Below are 16,315 nucleotides of genomic sequence, written 5' to 3' on the forward strand. Positions count from 1 at the left end.
TGTGGCAAAGTGTTTCTGCTTCTCAGAGCTCCCTCAATAGAAAATGTGTGGTTTCTGAGCCCTTGTTATATAGAGTTGAAAACTTTTGGACCTCTCGTTAATCTTTCTTTAGAAATTAAAAAAAAAAAAAATTGAGAACAAGAGGAAAGGATGGCCCTATGTGAACTTTTGCACCTTTCTGTTGCAACATTCTGACAGTCGTGAACCATGTTGATGAGAACTTAGAGAAGGCCCTGGAGTGTGTCTGAGTGGAACTTTGAAGTTCGCTTTTCTCTTTGTGCCCTTTCTGGTGGAGATAGTGTGCGAGCTCCCGGACGCCGTGTGTCAGGGGCGACTTGTATGGATGACGTGTGGACGTCTGGCGGCTGCTGTGGACGAACTTAGATGTATGTCTTGCTCTTCCTTTTGCTTTTATGTGATATGCTTTCTGATTTTATTAGTACTCAGCTCATTTGGAAATATCTTTCAAATGGAATTGTGGATTGTATGTACCATTTTGACTTTTTCTGGTAAGTAGAAGATTAGCTAGGTGGTCCTGTGATGCTGGCTTATAGCAGTGTGTGTGAGATCGATTTGAAGAATACATTTTTTTCTTTTGAAACAAGGCTTCTATTTTGATACATTTGCTTATGCTTGGAGCTGACTTGCCAGCCCATGAGACCAAAGTTCTGTGTGGCCTTTGTCGCCCGCCAGTGAGCTCAGCAGCGCTGCCAGGCTGCCTGTGCACAGAGCCCCTTGGCTCCTAGTGCTCAGTGTGGCGGTGTCTGCGACGTGCAGAGAAGAGCCAGCTGCAGTCAGGGTGACCCATCGGGTGGTGCTGTCAGGGGGTCTCCTTAGTTACAGGTGCTGGAGACGATCACCATGGCCCGGTGAGATTGGTAAATGCAATTCTTCTCTGAAAGATTGGGCAAACAGAGACAAGGATGGTGTTACTCAGGGAGAGTCAACAGCTGATCTGTGAAAGCATGGGCTGGCTCGCCTTTGACCTGTGAGACCTTTGGCCTTTGCTTATGTGGGCCTCACCTTCTTATCCTTGGTTGGTTGGGCCTTCGGGTTCCTTCTACTGCTGAGGATGTCACTGACCTGGACACAGTCCGTGCAACCAACCTCCAGTCTGTCTGGATTAAATGTGGACTTTCAGTTTGTGCTGGTAGTTTTAGGGCTAAATCTTCAAGGAGGCAATGGCCTGTGAAGGACTCAGTGGTGACGAGTGGGTCTTTCTCTTCCATCGGATCTCATGGGACTTGACTTAGAATTAGGCATCTGCTGTCAGTTGGGCAAATGGCTTTATGGAAGGCTGTTTTCATTTTAGCCTATTTACCACTGATTTGGTGTGCATTAAGGGCTCTTAAAAAAATATTTTAATTCCAGAATGTACTTTTTGTTCGTCATCTTACGTCCTCACGCCATCCCTGAAGTGGGGGAAGGTGTGCTTTCCACTCTTAATCCAGCACTAGTTGACATGGTCACTCTCCTCGCCCAGCCTAGATACTGCTCCCCTCGTCTTGGGCGGTGATCCTCTCACGTGACAGGGTTTGCCCCATCTGCTAGTGTCTCTGGGTCTTGCTCAGAGAACAGTCTGTGATTGGGGTTCACAATGCTGTCGGTCGGCTACTCCAGATGGAGCATTTTGTGCTTTTCCCTTTTGGATGTGGTGTCTGAAAAGCCCAAGCAGCGCTGAGGGGCCCCAGCAGATCTCCTGCCTTCTCCTGGGGGCGCCAGTGTGGGGTCCGTGCTGACTTTGCTGCTGTTTGGGATGAGCCGGCTGTGCTGCCAGTGGCTTCCTTGACACTTTGTGATGGTTTGAAAATCTGCTTTTATGAACTTTGAGAAGATGATCATAACCGGCTTTAGTAAGATTGAGGTAAAAAACTTTGTTACATTACATAAGAAGTGAGTGAAATATGCATTGATCTGAATAAATTAAACATATAATCAATATTGCTTTGAGTTTGAAGGGTCAGTGCCATTGGCCACCCCTCTCCTGTATTACATTGATACCTTTGTTTCCAAAATAGGCATTTATTTATTTGTATTATAATTTGTTTCTTTTTTTTTTTTTTTTTTTTAAGAGAGAGTGAGTTCATGGGCACAAGCGGCGGGGGTGAGGAGCGGAGGAAGAGGGAGAGAATCCTAAGCAAACTCTGCGGTGCCCGTGGAGCCAGGTGCGGGGCTCGATCTCAGGACCCTAAGATCATGACCTGAGCCGAAATCAAGAGTTTGACACCTAATTGACTGAGCCACCCAGGCACCCTGGCATGCATTCATTCATTCATTCATTTATTTTAATTAAAAAGTATTACTATCCTCGAATTTTTTTAACTATCTTACGTAGGAGTTGCAAGTATGGTACAAAACACCTTTTCTGAACCATTTGAGAGTCAGTTGGGCATATGAAACCTTACCATCCTTGGATATTTTTATGTTTCCCACAAACAAGATACTCCCCTCTAACCACAATACAACCATCAAAATCCAGAGGTTAATGAGAATACTTGGCTATCTTCAGACCCATTCACATTTCACCAGAAGGATCCAGTTCAGAGTCACATGGAACATTTCATTGCCAGGTCTCTGTAGTCTTCTTCAGAGTGTAGCATTTCTTCCATCTTACCTTGGCGTTCTTGATCTTGGCACTCTTTAATGATTATAGGCACTTATTTTGTGGAATGTCTCTCCATGTGGGTGTGTCTGCTGCTTCCTTTTGCTTAGCTTCAGGCTTTGCATCTTTGGCTTAAAAAACAGTGCAGAAGGAATGCTGGGTTTTCTTTGCGTTTTGTAAGGTGGCACACACATTCAGTGTGTCCTGTTACTGGTGCTGTTCACTTCGGTCATGGATTAAGGTGGTGTCTGCCAAACTTCTCCCCTGGGTGAGTCTGTATCATTTGAAGTGTGTGGTGGCATGGGGAGGGGGATACTTGTGAAACTAAATGTTTGTTCGGTCAAACTTTGGTTCTCATCACGTACCTGTATCAACACAGGCTCACTGCTCCCTGTTTTGATTCAGTGCGCCCTCCCCGGCTCACCATTTGTGGTAAGTTCAGAGTGACCAGTGAGAGCCCCCTTAAAGCTGGCCCTCTGTCCTTCTGATGCATCCCCCTTATTCGTTTCGAACATCTTGCTTTTTGGTACAGAAAGACACTCTGGGCTTATACCTTCCCTGTCCCTTCAAAGAGGCCGGGTACCTTTTGATGGCAGGTGGTCTTAGGAGAAGCAGAGCGTGGACACCAGGTAGCTTGTTGAAGTGTTACCAACCCAGGGCCTCTTAGTGGATAGAGCCACAGAAAATGTGTGTGTGTGTGTGTGTGTGTGTGTGTGTGTACACATTTACAGGTACATGTATGCACACACTGTATGTTTATGACACAATCATCATGTCTATTTTTCTGTATTGAAAAACGAGTTTATTCCAGTACTTCCAATTCTAGTCAAATATCTTGGTGTTCATCCCAGTTTCTCCCTTTTAAATTGGTAGCTGTTTTTCCAACAGTGATATTTCCAACAGTGGTGCCAGTGTCCTTGCTGTATTTGCTTATTTGAGTAGTCAGCCCTGTGTGTTACCAGTCTCCTCTGCCCTCGTCACCTTGCTCAGCCTCTGCTGTTCCCGCCCATGGACATCCTCTCACTTCACCTGGGCTCTGATAACACCAGCAGTGTGGATGTACTCTAACATGGAAGCCCAAGTCCTATACACTGTCTTTGTGCCCTCTCCAGGGCATTGCCTGACCCACCGCTTCATTGTTTGTGACCATACACCTCCTATGACATGGACACGTCACTGTAGTTGCCACTTGCTCACTGACGCACGCTTGTGTTCTTTTGAGTTCTTTGCCTCTGACGGTGCTGCGGTGAGCTACTTTCTTGTGTTACACCTATGCCTTTTGCGCTCTGCTGCCAGTACTTCTGGAAAGTGGCTTCTCTGAAGTGTGATCGCTGAACAGGATTGTATGTTGTTGGTGATGTTTTTAAATTGCCTTCTAGTTTTACGTGTCCTCAGTAGTTCCCGTTTTTCCTCACCGTTTCAAAAATTGCACCAGTTTTGTTGATCTTTGTTGATCTCCTGAAGTAAGGGCTGAGTGAAGATGAACATTCATGTTTATTAATTTTCTATGAACTCTGTGACCACATGTCCTAGCCTGTTGAGTTGTTTGCCAGAGAAAAATTCTTATTTGTAGCCTCACTTCTATATAAGATCTTCTCTGCTTGTGTGAAATTCTCAAGCTATTGCAGGGTCAGATGAGTCAGTACCTTCCTTGATGGTGTCTACAGTCTGTATATCAGGACGCTTTTGCAATCCCAAATCACAGGTTTTTCTCCTCAATCTTCTAGCTCCTTAAGGCTTGATTTTTTTACTTTCAGATCTTTAATCCAGCTGGAATTTATTTTAGAGTTTGGTGTGAGGCAGGGATTAATTTTCATACTTTTTCCAAAATGGAAATTTGTTATTGGCCCACTTCTGTTTGTTGCTGTCCTTCCTTACTAATTTGAAAAGGCACTTGTGTCAAATGATAAACTCCTAAATACTCATCAGTCTGTTTTGTTCTTACTTTTTCCTCCTCCTAGCAAGTACCAAGTCTAGTTACTATTGCTTTGCAGTGTGTTTTGCTAATTTTAGGTGAATCTGAACTCTTTTTTATTTTTTTTTTAAGATTTTTATTTATTTATTTGTCAGAGAGATAGTGAGTACAGGCAGGCAGAGGCAGAGGGAGAGAGGCTCCCCGCGGAGCAAGAAGCCCAATGTGGGACTCGATCCCAGGACGCTGGAATCATGACCTGAGCTGAAGGCAGCCACTTAACCGACTGAGCCACCCCGGCACCCTTGAACTCTTTTTATATGCCAAATAATCTAGGCAGATTTTATTTTTAGGTGAATCTGGGAAATTTTTTTTTATCATTAAAAAAAAAAAACCTCCTGCGTTATTGGGTTAGTTTCTTAGGGCTGCCCTAATAAATGTACCTTCAGACAACAGAAATTTATTCTCTCACAGTTCTAGAGGCTAGAAATGTGGCAGGGCCAGACACTCCTTCTGTGGGCTTTAGGAGAGAAACCATTCTTTACCTCTTCTGGTTTTTGGTGGCAACCCGCACACTCCTTGGCTTGTGGCCACATCGGCCCAACCTTATCCTCCATCTTCATACAGCTTTCTCCTCTGTGTGATGTCTCTTTGCTGCCCATGTGTGTTTCATAATACTGATGTACTGAACTTTCCTTCTGTTTTCCTAGCTTTTCATTATAATAGAGGGACTTCTAGACAGATGGTCTTCTGTAAATAGTGGCATTTGTGTCTTTGCTTAATTATGTCTTGTTCAGTTGCATGTTTGACAGTCTATGTCAACAGTGGACATCCTTGCCATTTTGTTACTTATTTTAATAGGATATTTTTAGCTTTACTCTAAATAAGATATATTTTACTTCTGGGAAATATTCTTCCTGTGGCCATTTTCTTCTTTTCCTGATGTTACATTCCATAGGAAGCAAGGACTGCATATTGACTTTCGCATTCTTTTGGGTATTTATTTTTAAAGGTTTTATTTATTTATTAGGGAGAGAGAAGGAGAACATAGATGGAGAGTGAGAGAGAAAAGCAGACTCCTTGCCAAGCAGGGAGCTCGATGCGGGGCTCCATCCAGAACCCTGCAATTGTGAACCAAGCTGAAGGCAGATGCCCAACCAACTGAGCCACCCAGGCACCCCTCTTTTGGGTATATTTAAAGGGCTTTCTATGAGTCATATATACGTTTATTTGTTCTCCTTTGGGCTATAAATTTGAGATGCATACATTTCCTAATAATGAATCCTTACTGTGTCCCTAGAATAAACCCTACCTAGACATGGTGTCTTACTCTGTAAATTAAATGCTGGATTTATTGGTTTGCTGTTTTGTTTAAAAACTTCCCATGTTTGGGGCGCCTGTGTGGCACAGTTGGTTAAGCGTCTGAGTCTTGATTTCTGCTCGGGTCATGATACCAGGGTTGTGAGCCCCATATTGGGCTCCTTCTGCCCCTCCCTGCCCCACTCACGCCCTTATATTCTTTCTCTCTCTCTCTAAAAAACAAACCCCCAAACTTCCCATGTTTGTAAACTGGTTTACAGTGAAGAATCTTTTTTTTCTGCAGCACCCACTCATTGTTTGGGGAAGCAAACAGAGCCTTGATTTGCCTCTGGGGATTACCCTTTCCACCAGTACAAACTGTGTGTTTTGGATGAAATGGCCCAGCTGCATGGGTGGACCCTGATTGGCTATGGCTAATAGACATATCCCATCTTCTTGGTCCCTTGACTACAGTTACTGGTCCCCTGATGGGCTTAGAATCCAATTAATGCCAGTGAGATACAAAAATAATTTGTGAGGGCCCCATGGGGCAAAGAAGCTCTTACTTCCTTGGGAGCTACCAGAAGATATAATTATTGCCATTTGTAGCGGTTCTTATTTCAAAACCAAGAAAGGATAGTATTGTATCATTGTAAGTTTGTATTCTCTGTGTGTTCTGTTCTTTGTTGGACTAGAAGGAGTTAATTGCTGTTTAATTGCTGTTTTCTTAGAAACTGATTTTGGCTTTGATTGATCAAGTTAGCTTTTTTTTTTTTTTTAAGTTAGCTCTTTTTTATTTTTGTTTTCTATCTCACCGATTTTTTAAAAATTTATTTATTTTTTATTTTTTTAAGTAGGCTCCATTCTGGGTGTGGAGCCCAACATGGGGCTTGAACTCAATACCCTGAGATCTAGACCTGACCTGAGATCAAGAGTTGGATGCTCAACTGACTGAGCCACCCAGGCTCCCCTCACCAATTTATCTTTTGTTTATTACTTTTACTTTTTAAAAATGTTCTTTTTCCATTTGACTTGAATCTTTAGCTCATTTATCTTCACTCTTCCTTTTAATAAAATTTAGAAGTTTGATTCACCCTCTGAGTACAGCTTTGGCAGCATCCTTCTAGATTTTGGTAAGGAGTTCTTTCTGATCCTTTTTTTAAAGCCTTTTATTAAGAAAATGTTCAAACATACCCCGAAATAGAAGAGAATACTGATGACTCCCAGATACCTAAAAACCAGCTTTAACAATGACCACATTTTGCCATTTTGATTTTGTCTTCCTCTGCTCTCCCCAAACTTTTAGTTTTGAGTATTTTAGTACAAGCAAGTCTCAGATTACCTGTCACTTGGGAATACTTTAGCATGTATCTTTAGTAGAGGAGGACTTAAAGAAACCATACCTGACAGAATTAACTATATTTTGTTAATATTGTCCAATATCTATTCTGTGTGTAGTTTTCTCCAAAAGTCATACAGGATTTATTTGAATCAAAACCCAAAGAAGGTTTCTCCACACTACATTTGGTTGATGCCACGTTTGTCTCTCTCTCTCTCTCCTTTTTTTTTTTTTTTTGAGCACACAGAAGCAGGTGGGGGGGAATGTTAAGCAGACCCCCCGCTGAGCACCGAGCCCCAAGTGAGCCCAGCTTGACAAGGCAACTTGCCACTCCAGGCTCAAGCGATCTCACAACCCTGAGATCATGATCTGAGCTGAAGTCAAGAGTTGGGCACTTAACCCACTGAGCCACCTAGGCAGGGGCCCATCTTTTGTGTGTGTGTGTGTGTGTGTGTGTGTGTGTGTGTTTTTTTTTAAATCTGTAACAATTTTTTCTTTCTCTTTTTTTTTTTTAAATGCCATTTACTTATGAAAGCTACAGGGCCATTGGTGCGGTGGCATACCCCGCTTTCTGGGTTGGGTTGATTGTATTGTGGTATGTGGTGCGTTTCTGTGATCCTCATATTTCCCATAAACTGGTAGCTATGTCTAAATGTTTAATTTGTTCCAGGTTTGATTTTTTGTTTTTTTCAGGGCTGTGTGGGGTGGGAGGTATAGGGGTCAAAATACATTCTGGTGGTGTCTGGGTGGCTTAGTCGTTCAGCATCTGCCTTCTACTCAGGTCATGATCCCAGGGTTCTGGGATCGAGCTTGGGGCAGGCTTCTTGCTCAGCAGGAAGCCTGCTTCTCCCTCTCCCACTCCCTCTGCTTGTCTTCTCTTTCTCACTATCTCTCTCTGTCAAATAAATAAAATCTTAAAAAAAAAAATACATCCTGGATTGTGGTGTGTACCATATTGCAGTATACCAGGAGGCATGATGTGTGGCTGTCACTTTGTGATGTTACAGTACAGTGTCACAGGCTGACCGTGCCTCATAGGAGCTCTCTATCAACCAGTCATCTAGTGGCTTTCATAGTCATTTTGCTTGTGTCCATTATTTCATTGGTGTCTTAGTATCCTTTTGCTGCTATCATAAATGGCCACATACTTGGCTGAAGTCAGTCTCACTGGGGTAAGTCATGGTGTCAGCAGGTTCTACTTCTGGAGGTTTTAGGAGAGAATCCTTGCCTTTGCCAGCTTCTTGATGCTACCTGCATTCCTAGTGATCCTGTCGTCCATCTTTGAAGTACACAATTTTAAGGATACTTGTGATTACATTTAGGTTCCACCTGTATAATCCAAGATAATCTCCCCATCGAAGGATTCTTAACTTAATTCCTCTGTAACATGCACAGGCTCCAGGAATAATGACCTGAATATCTTTGGGAACAGTGAGTTGGTGTACAATTGGCAATTGCAAAATGAAGAATTTTCTTTCTTCTTTTTTTCTTTTTTAATTTTTTTTATTAGAGATCACGAGTGGGGAGAGGCAGAGGGAGAGGAGAAAGCATCTGAAGCAGACTCCGCACTGAGCGCAAAGCCTGATGTGGGGCTCGATCCCACAACCATGAGATCATGACCTGAGCTGAAACCAAGAGTCAGATGCTTAACCAACTCAGCCACCCAGGCGCCCAAGAATTTTCTCTTTCTAAGTCTACACTTATTAGTTGGCATTCTCCTGTAAAGAAGGTTTCCCTTTTCAGTTCTGATTACCCTGAAGTGCAGCTCCTCCTTTCCTTTATCATTGGCAAGAATTCATTGGGACTAGCAATTTCCAAAGTGACAATGTGTTTTTGTGGCTTTTTTCTCCTAGTATTATCGACTTACAGGTACATATATAATTGTGTTTCGGCCTATTTAAACCATTTTTTGAAGCACATATTGTTTCCCCAAGTTGGCTTCTGTGTTCGTGGACATGACTCCATTAGTCTGTGACTCCTTCCTTTCTGCCACAGCAAGGTGTCCCATCAGCCATTTTTTCTGAGGAACCCTGGTTCCTTTTAGTGGCAAATGGTGTTTGGATGCCATGTGCTAGGTAGGGATGCTCACTGCCACTGTTGTTGTGTTAAAAATAGAAATAAATCAATCATTTTACCAGCAAAAATGGATTTATTTAAGAAGATAGAAATGCAATTCTGGACATGCAAGCTATGGCAAAATGGTAGGCAAGTTCAACAAAGAAGAGGAACTTTATTTTATGAAGAAGGAGGAGGAACTTGGAAGAGGTTGTTTTGAAGGAATGTCCATTGGAGAGAAGCAAGAGTTCAGGATTTAGGATGTCAGTTCCTCATTGGCTTGGTTGCAGGGGTGGTCGATTTCTGGTAGGAGAGGCAGTGTATGGCCTTCCCTCCTGGGCCTGTAATTGATGATTCTTCTGTTGGGGTCTGTAATAGTTCTTAATGTAATTGGCATTGAGTTGTGTGACTCCCCCTTTTATCCTCCCCACTCCAGTTTAGTGAGGTTTCCCGTTATTAATTTTCAGTTTCTCATAGTAGTCAGACTTGGGAAATAATCATGAATATGGACATTTCTGGTTCAAATAAATATTCAAATAGATATTGACAAGATTTTTATTTCAGTGTGTATCTTGTGCCAAAAATCATTGTCTTAAGGATGTTAACTCGATTACCTGATTACCTGTATGTCACCATTTTACCTGAATGTTACCATTTAACATTTTTAGAATAACAGTGCTCACATTATCCAGATATATCCAACCCACTTGGAAAATGCTGTCAAATTACTGTGTTTTAGTTAACTTTTCTGTGATGTTTATGCCACCAATGTGATGACTTTGTTAGATTTGTTCCATTTTTTTTTAGTGAATTTTTTGTTGAAATGTAATAGAGCGATGCCCATCTTCAGTGTGTATGGGTCAGTGTGTTATCACTGACAGAACCCATGCATAGAGCCAGCATCCAGATAAAGAAACAGGACATATTTTATTTCTAGAGTTTGAACTTCTCTAATTTATATGGTACTAGAAAACCTGTGAATGGTGGTGTATTCAGATGGATGTGGTTTCCATCCCTTCCCCCGCCCTTCTAGTGTGTGTGTGTGTGTGTATGTGTGTGCACGCGCGTGCGCGAGTGTGTGTGTAGACACACTGTATTTCTGATTTTTAGGGGAAGGTGCCATACTCTACACCTGCTGTCCTCTGTTGCCTTTGTTATTAACCATATACCCTGGAGACCACAAGTACTAGTGGGTGGAAATCTCTTTTATCCTGCATGTTACTTCATGATGGATATAGCATGATTTGTTTAGTCTCCCTCCTCCTTAATGAACTTGTGGTTGTTTCCAGACTTTGTTATCTTTTTATTTCTTACTGTTTCTGCTCCTACCCTTCTGTGTAATCAGTCCTTCCTTCACATGATAGGTAGAATCCATGCCAAGTAGCTGCCTGATACCTGCTTGGAGTAGCTTAGTGGGTACTCCTGAGTCTGGGGCTGCCATGCTGATCTGGACTCTGCTGCCCTCTGCTTCTTACCACTGGCTCCCCTATATCCCTCTTTGGTTGGTGCTGATTTTCTAATAGTGGGGCAACCGTTTGTTGTTGCCCTGCCCACCTTTGTCTCGTGACAGGTGAAATGGCTAAGTTGCTGCTCCCCAGATGCTCTGGCCACATGGTGGCCTGTTCTGAGTCCAGGATATAGAGTGAAATACATCTGCTTTAGTCTGTACATGGGACTTATATTAGTGCACCTTTATGTTGAATTAGTTCTTTGAGGGGAGCAGCTACACCAGCAATTACATAAATCTAAAAGTAAGGTTCACTCCCTAGAGCAGACTCAGAAAGACAGTGCTGGAAGAGATGATGGAGTCATCTCTTCCTCCTCTTATGACAAATGAGAAAACAGGCCAAGTGAAGAGAGGTGACATGTCCAGTGTCACACTTTGAGTGTCTACCAGGGCTTAATACCCTGGACAGGAGAGAATCCAAAGACTTGGTTTTTCTGATGTTTGTTTCTTTATAGAGAAGCATTACATTTCCATTTCCATTCCATATCTAGAACCAGTCCTAGATATTTCTAGGTATTTCTACTCATGACTTGAGCTAACTTTGTATCTTTAGCATAATGTTTTATAAGTACAAGCTAAAAGTCTAGCTTATAAACCTGACTTTTCCTGTGTACATTGTAGGAAGAAAATACATTTTTCAATAAGTTGTTGCCCTTAGAATTATTTTGTTTCTTATAATCTTCATGGGATTTATAGTCAGAAGATCAAAAGTATTTCTTTGATTGTAGGACTGAGGGGGTTACGCCCAGATCCGTCCCCTACAGGTGATTCATCCCTGTCCTGCCCTTGCTGTCCTTCCCACACCACCTTCCCCTGAGATGGGACTTGCTCTGGCCCCCAGTCTGTTGCTGCTCTGAAACCTGTTACCATGGCATTCAGAGACACAGGTGACCCAAGGATCACAGGATCCATTTCCACCTGGAAGCAGTGGCTGGCTCCTGTAACAGAACAAATGATTTTAGATGTGGAGGAGACCATGGGGAGTGGTCTGAGCAAGTGGTTGCCATGTGCGGTTGTGCCTGGTGAGAGCAGCTGGGCCCAGTTTGTTGCGTGCAGGTCCCATGCGGCTTGCTCACTCTCAAAAGCATTTTTTTTTAGGCTGAGGTGAGACGTGTCTCCAAAGTCTCTCCCTGTCCCTCACTTCTCCTAGCTCTGAGTGCTGGGAGCTAGGGAGAACTCACCCCTCCTGTACCACTCTCCAGATATGTAAAGACAGCCTTAGGTAGCTTCCAATTCCCAGGGGCTTTGAAGAGTTTGTGTAAGGCCTCCTATTCTCTGTAATCAGCAGTCCTTCACAGGGAAATGAACAAGTCTTAACTGCAGACCTCTTGCTGATACCATGGTCTAATAAACCAGCGAAGAAAATAATTCTTGTGACCCTGCCTTTGCTGATTTGTAGTAGCAAATGCTACTGTAGCATTTGTAGCATTTGTAGTAGCATTTGTTTCCCTCTTTGTTTCCCTCTCCAGACAGAAGTATCCACAGAAAAAGTAAGGAGCATCATATAATACAGAGCTGTCCCCCTCCTGCAGCTGACCCTCAGGAGCACTTAAACCTATGTCTACCTGTAATTTCTAAACCTGTTAAAACACACCTTTTTTGGTAAGTGGTATAAGAAATATATGCTGTTATAAGAAATATATGCTGTTTTTACCTGTGGTCACCTCCTAACTTAATATAGTTGCTACTTTTTCCAGTCTGTCAGTACAGTCCCTCCTCCGAATGCTGGTGTTCCCTGGTGCCTGGCTCGGTGCTCCCTCTTCTATTCTTGGTGTCTTGGATAGCCTACAAGGAGCAGATCATAGGTAGTCTATGCACATACGAACGTGTCTCTCGAACACAGCTAGCTGCATATTGATGTAACACAGCTGCCCCGCACTCATGAGGTGACATGGGGACTGGCTGTATGGTTGAGGGACGGACGCTCATTCACTTCCGAGTCATGGGTCCAGGGCTGAGACCTTGTATCTGAGGGTCTGCTGACTGGATTCTACGTAATCTCTTCTTACATAAATCAGACTCCTACTGTGTTATCTAGGGCATTCAGCATCAATTTCTTCTAAGTGGATCAAGAACTTAAGACACAGAGCAATTAGAATGTCAGATTCCTTGAGGTTTTTAAGAATTTTTCACCTAAATGACGTAATTTTTTTAGAGCAGCCTGCCCTTACTGAGAATCTCAATTTGATAAGTTTAATATTTGTAGAGACATTTCAGTTTTCTTTCCTTATTTTGCATTCTTAAACCATGTGGTTACATTAACAAGCAGGACTGGCATAAACAGGTTTGGGAGCAAGTGTGGACCATCACAGGTGGGAGCTGGAGTTTGAGGCCTGCGGGAGGCAATGCACGAGTGGAAGGTGGCACCCTTTCTTGGTTTGCGGGTGGGTGGATACCTGCTCAGTTGGCAGGTCTGTTATGAGACTTAGTGTCCCAGCATTGTTTGCTTACCCAGCCCCCTGCTACAGACAACACAGACGTCCAGTCTTTCGCTCCTGCCAAAAAGCCACAGTGTGTTTGTTTCTCAGCACCTATGTGAGCACATGTGGGAGAGGTTCCAAGAAGTAGGAATTACAGACTCCAAGAATATTTGTATTTTAAGTTACAATATATAATGAGATGGCTTTCCAAAGAGATCACATCAGTTATTCTGCCAGCCACACCAGTTTTCCTGTACCTTTTCTGATGCTCATCCAACTTCATTTTTGCCAAACAGAAGCATAATGTAGGATCTCCTCCCACTTGAAATATGCATTTTCTTTTGTACAACTCAAATATTTCCTAGCCTTTTGTGAAAGATGTTTGTATCTTTTGACCTTTTTTTGGGTTTTTGGGTTTTGGAGTCCTCAGAAGGAAACTTGGTCACTTCTTTCCTGCAAGCCTTTGAGACAGCTCCCCATGCCACACACTCCTGGGCATTTGTGGCAGAGGAGACCCTCATGACAGACACAGTACCCATTTTGTTCCTTCCCCTAATCTATATTTATTTATTTTAAACAAGAAATTTGTAGTAAGTTGATTTGGGACTTTTTAAAAAGACTGATACGAAGTTTATTAAGAAAAACCTTTTTGTCAGATTCCATTTCTGCTTTGGATTGGAAAGCCAACTCTTTGGCACCATTGTTCAAATAAGAGTTTTCTGTAGAATTTTAAAATTACTGTGTACCTTAAAAGTGTAAAAAGAAACAAGTGACATTAAGTTCAATAACATATTTTGTTTATCCCAATCCAGAGCATTGTTTCTTCATGTGTTCAGTACAGAGTCATCAGCAAGGTGTTTTTCATTGTGTTTTTTTCCCTATGAAGTCTTCAATATCAGACCCAAAGCATGCACCAGTTGGGACTAGCCATGTCTCGAGTATCAGTCGCCACATGTCACAGTATTTATTGGCCAGCATGGCTAAGAGGCAGTTTTCCTTTCATTTCTATGGAAATCCATTAACTCATTGTGCCATTTGCTTTTTAAAGAGTTACAAGGTGTGGGGGTGCCTGGGTGGCTCAGTCGGTTGAACATCCTGCTCTTGGTTTTTGTTCTGGTTGTGATCTCGGGGTCATGAGATCAAGCCCTATAACAGGCTCTGCACTCAGCAGGGAGTCAGCTTGGAGTTCTCTCTCTCCCTCTGCTCCCTGGCTCGGCTCGTGGGTGCTCTCTTGCATACTCTCGTTCTCTAAAATAAACAATAAATCTTTCTAAAAAAAATAAAAAGAGTTACAGTGTTTATCTGACACATGCTCTTGAATTAGGCTCTAAATAAATGCTATTCTGTCCTCATCTGTATAAAGATACAATGATTATTTCAATATTCATGAAATTAGTGGAGTGCTACATTAAATGTATTTGTTCAGTGGAATTAAATGTTAATATTCTCATACAGTGAGATGGCTGGCTACAGTAAGGCAGTTTTATCTTCCTTAATCTTTGTAACAATTTACAAAGGCCCCAAGGGTTTACAAATGGGAAACTTGTAGAAATTGAGAGCTTAAATGACTTGCCAAGGTGACCCAAATAGGATCCAAGCAAGACTCTGAACTTGTCTTGACCACAGGTGTGGTTTTCTGCACACAGTCTGTCCTCACTGTGGATGCCTGTAATGACTTAGCTGCCACTTAGGTGGAAGAAAAAGACATGGAAATCTAGTAGCGGGGTCCCTGAAGAACACTCTGGTCCCCTTCCTATCACTCCTACAGAGAAATCTGAGCGGTATGGAGAAGGCAGCCCGAGGCCGTTCGCTTCCCGCCTGACTGGAATGGGACAGCTGTACTTTAGGGAACAAGGCTGCCAAGTTGGATGTCCTACAGCAATAAATAGCCTTTCTGAGCAAAGAAAGGAACCTAGTTTTGATGTGGGGTATTAGAAAGTCCTCCCAGTTAACCTGCCACTATAGTTTATAGCCAGGGAGGAATAAGTTGAATCCTCTCAGGATGGGATGAAAGCATACTCTTCTTTGCCCAGACCCGACCACCACACTCAGTGTGGGACAGCAGACCATGCAAAACATTCCCATCCCTCAGCGCCGGCCTCTTACAGGATCGCAGGGCCTCTGAGCAAGGATCAGACCTGACAGCCCCCATGGCCTCGGAGGTGTTCTCTGGTCCATTGTTCTTCCTGACCCCCCTCAGCGCGGCTCCACTCCACGGAGTCCCGTCAGGTAATTAGCTAAAGCAAAGAGGGTAAGTAGCCCAAATTACACACCTTTATCCGTGTTTAGTCATTGACAGGGTATTGTTGGCTGTCGCTACCAGGGTGCTGTGAGGACAGCATCCTTGTCTAGGTTTCCCTTTACTCACACGGGAAAGCTTTTTTGCAAAAACAGACATTTAAAGTGAGATTGTTGGGGCGCCTGGCTGGCTCAGTCGGTGGAGTGTGCAACTCTTGATCTCAGGATTGTAAGTTTGAGCTCTGTATTGGGTGTAGAGTTTACTTAAAAATAAAATCTTCCAGGGGCACCTGGGTGGCTCAGTCATTAAGTGTCTGACTTCAACTCAGGTCATAATCCCAGGGCTCTGGGATAGAGCCCCACATCAGGCTCCCTGCTCGGCGGGAAGCCTGCTTCTCCTTCTCCCACTCCCCCTGCTTCTGCTCCCTTTCTCGCTGTCTCTCTGTCAAATAAATAAAATCTTCCAAAAAAAAAAAAAAAGTGGGATTGCTGTCTCATGGTGTTTGCATCTTCAGCCTTAGTAGGCCCTATGAGTGGTATAAAGTAAGGACCTACACTTTTTCCTCATCTAGATAGCCAGTTTTCACGGAGGCATCAATTGTAATTTGTCCACAAGTTCATCTCTGATAGAAGTGACAGTTGTCTGTTAGGATGTCTGTGTCGTGCCTCCCATCTGCTCCACTGTTCTCTGTCCTGCATCACACTGTCTGAATTACTATAGCTGTGAAAGCTTGGTATTGGGGAGGGCAAGTTCTCCCTACCTTATTTTCCTCAGCTGTAATTGGCGGTTCTTGGCCTTTGATCTTTTGTATAAGATTTGTTGAATAAATATAATTGCATATGTAAATATTCTAAAAATTATTTACAGAAATATTGTTACACAATACAGTATTATAAAAATGGTAGATAGTGGGGCACCTGGGTGGCTCAGTGGGTTGAAGCC

The 16,315-nt window shown here is 42.9% G+C and overlaps 1 protein-coding gene across 5 annotated transcripts in view; it reads left to right on the forward strand.

Annotated features, from left to right (window-relative positions):
• HDLBP (high density lipoprotein binding protein) overlaps positions 1–16,315 on the forward strand; it is a 73,576-nt gene that overhangs the window by 9,436 nt on the left and 47,825 nt on the right. Inside the window, exon 1 of one of the 5 annotated variants that reach the window (XM_080798634.1) lies at positions 194–386. The exons of 3 other annotated variants lie outside the window; for them this stretch is intronic. The gene's annotated coding sequence lies outside the window, so the exon portion shown is untranslated. Of the gene's footprint in view, positions 1–193; positions 387–12,183; positions 12,317–16,315 lie in introns of those variants that run through there. One more of the 5 variants, XM_080798636.1, reaches the window with a different exon arrangement.

This window comes from Martes martes (genome assembly GCF_963455335.1).
Source record: "Martes martes genome assembly, chromosome: 3".
NCBI classification, from domain to species: Eukaryota; Metazoa; Chordata; class Mammalia; order Carnivora; family Mustelidae; genus Martes; species Martes martes.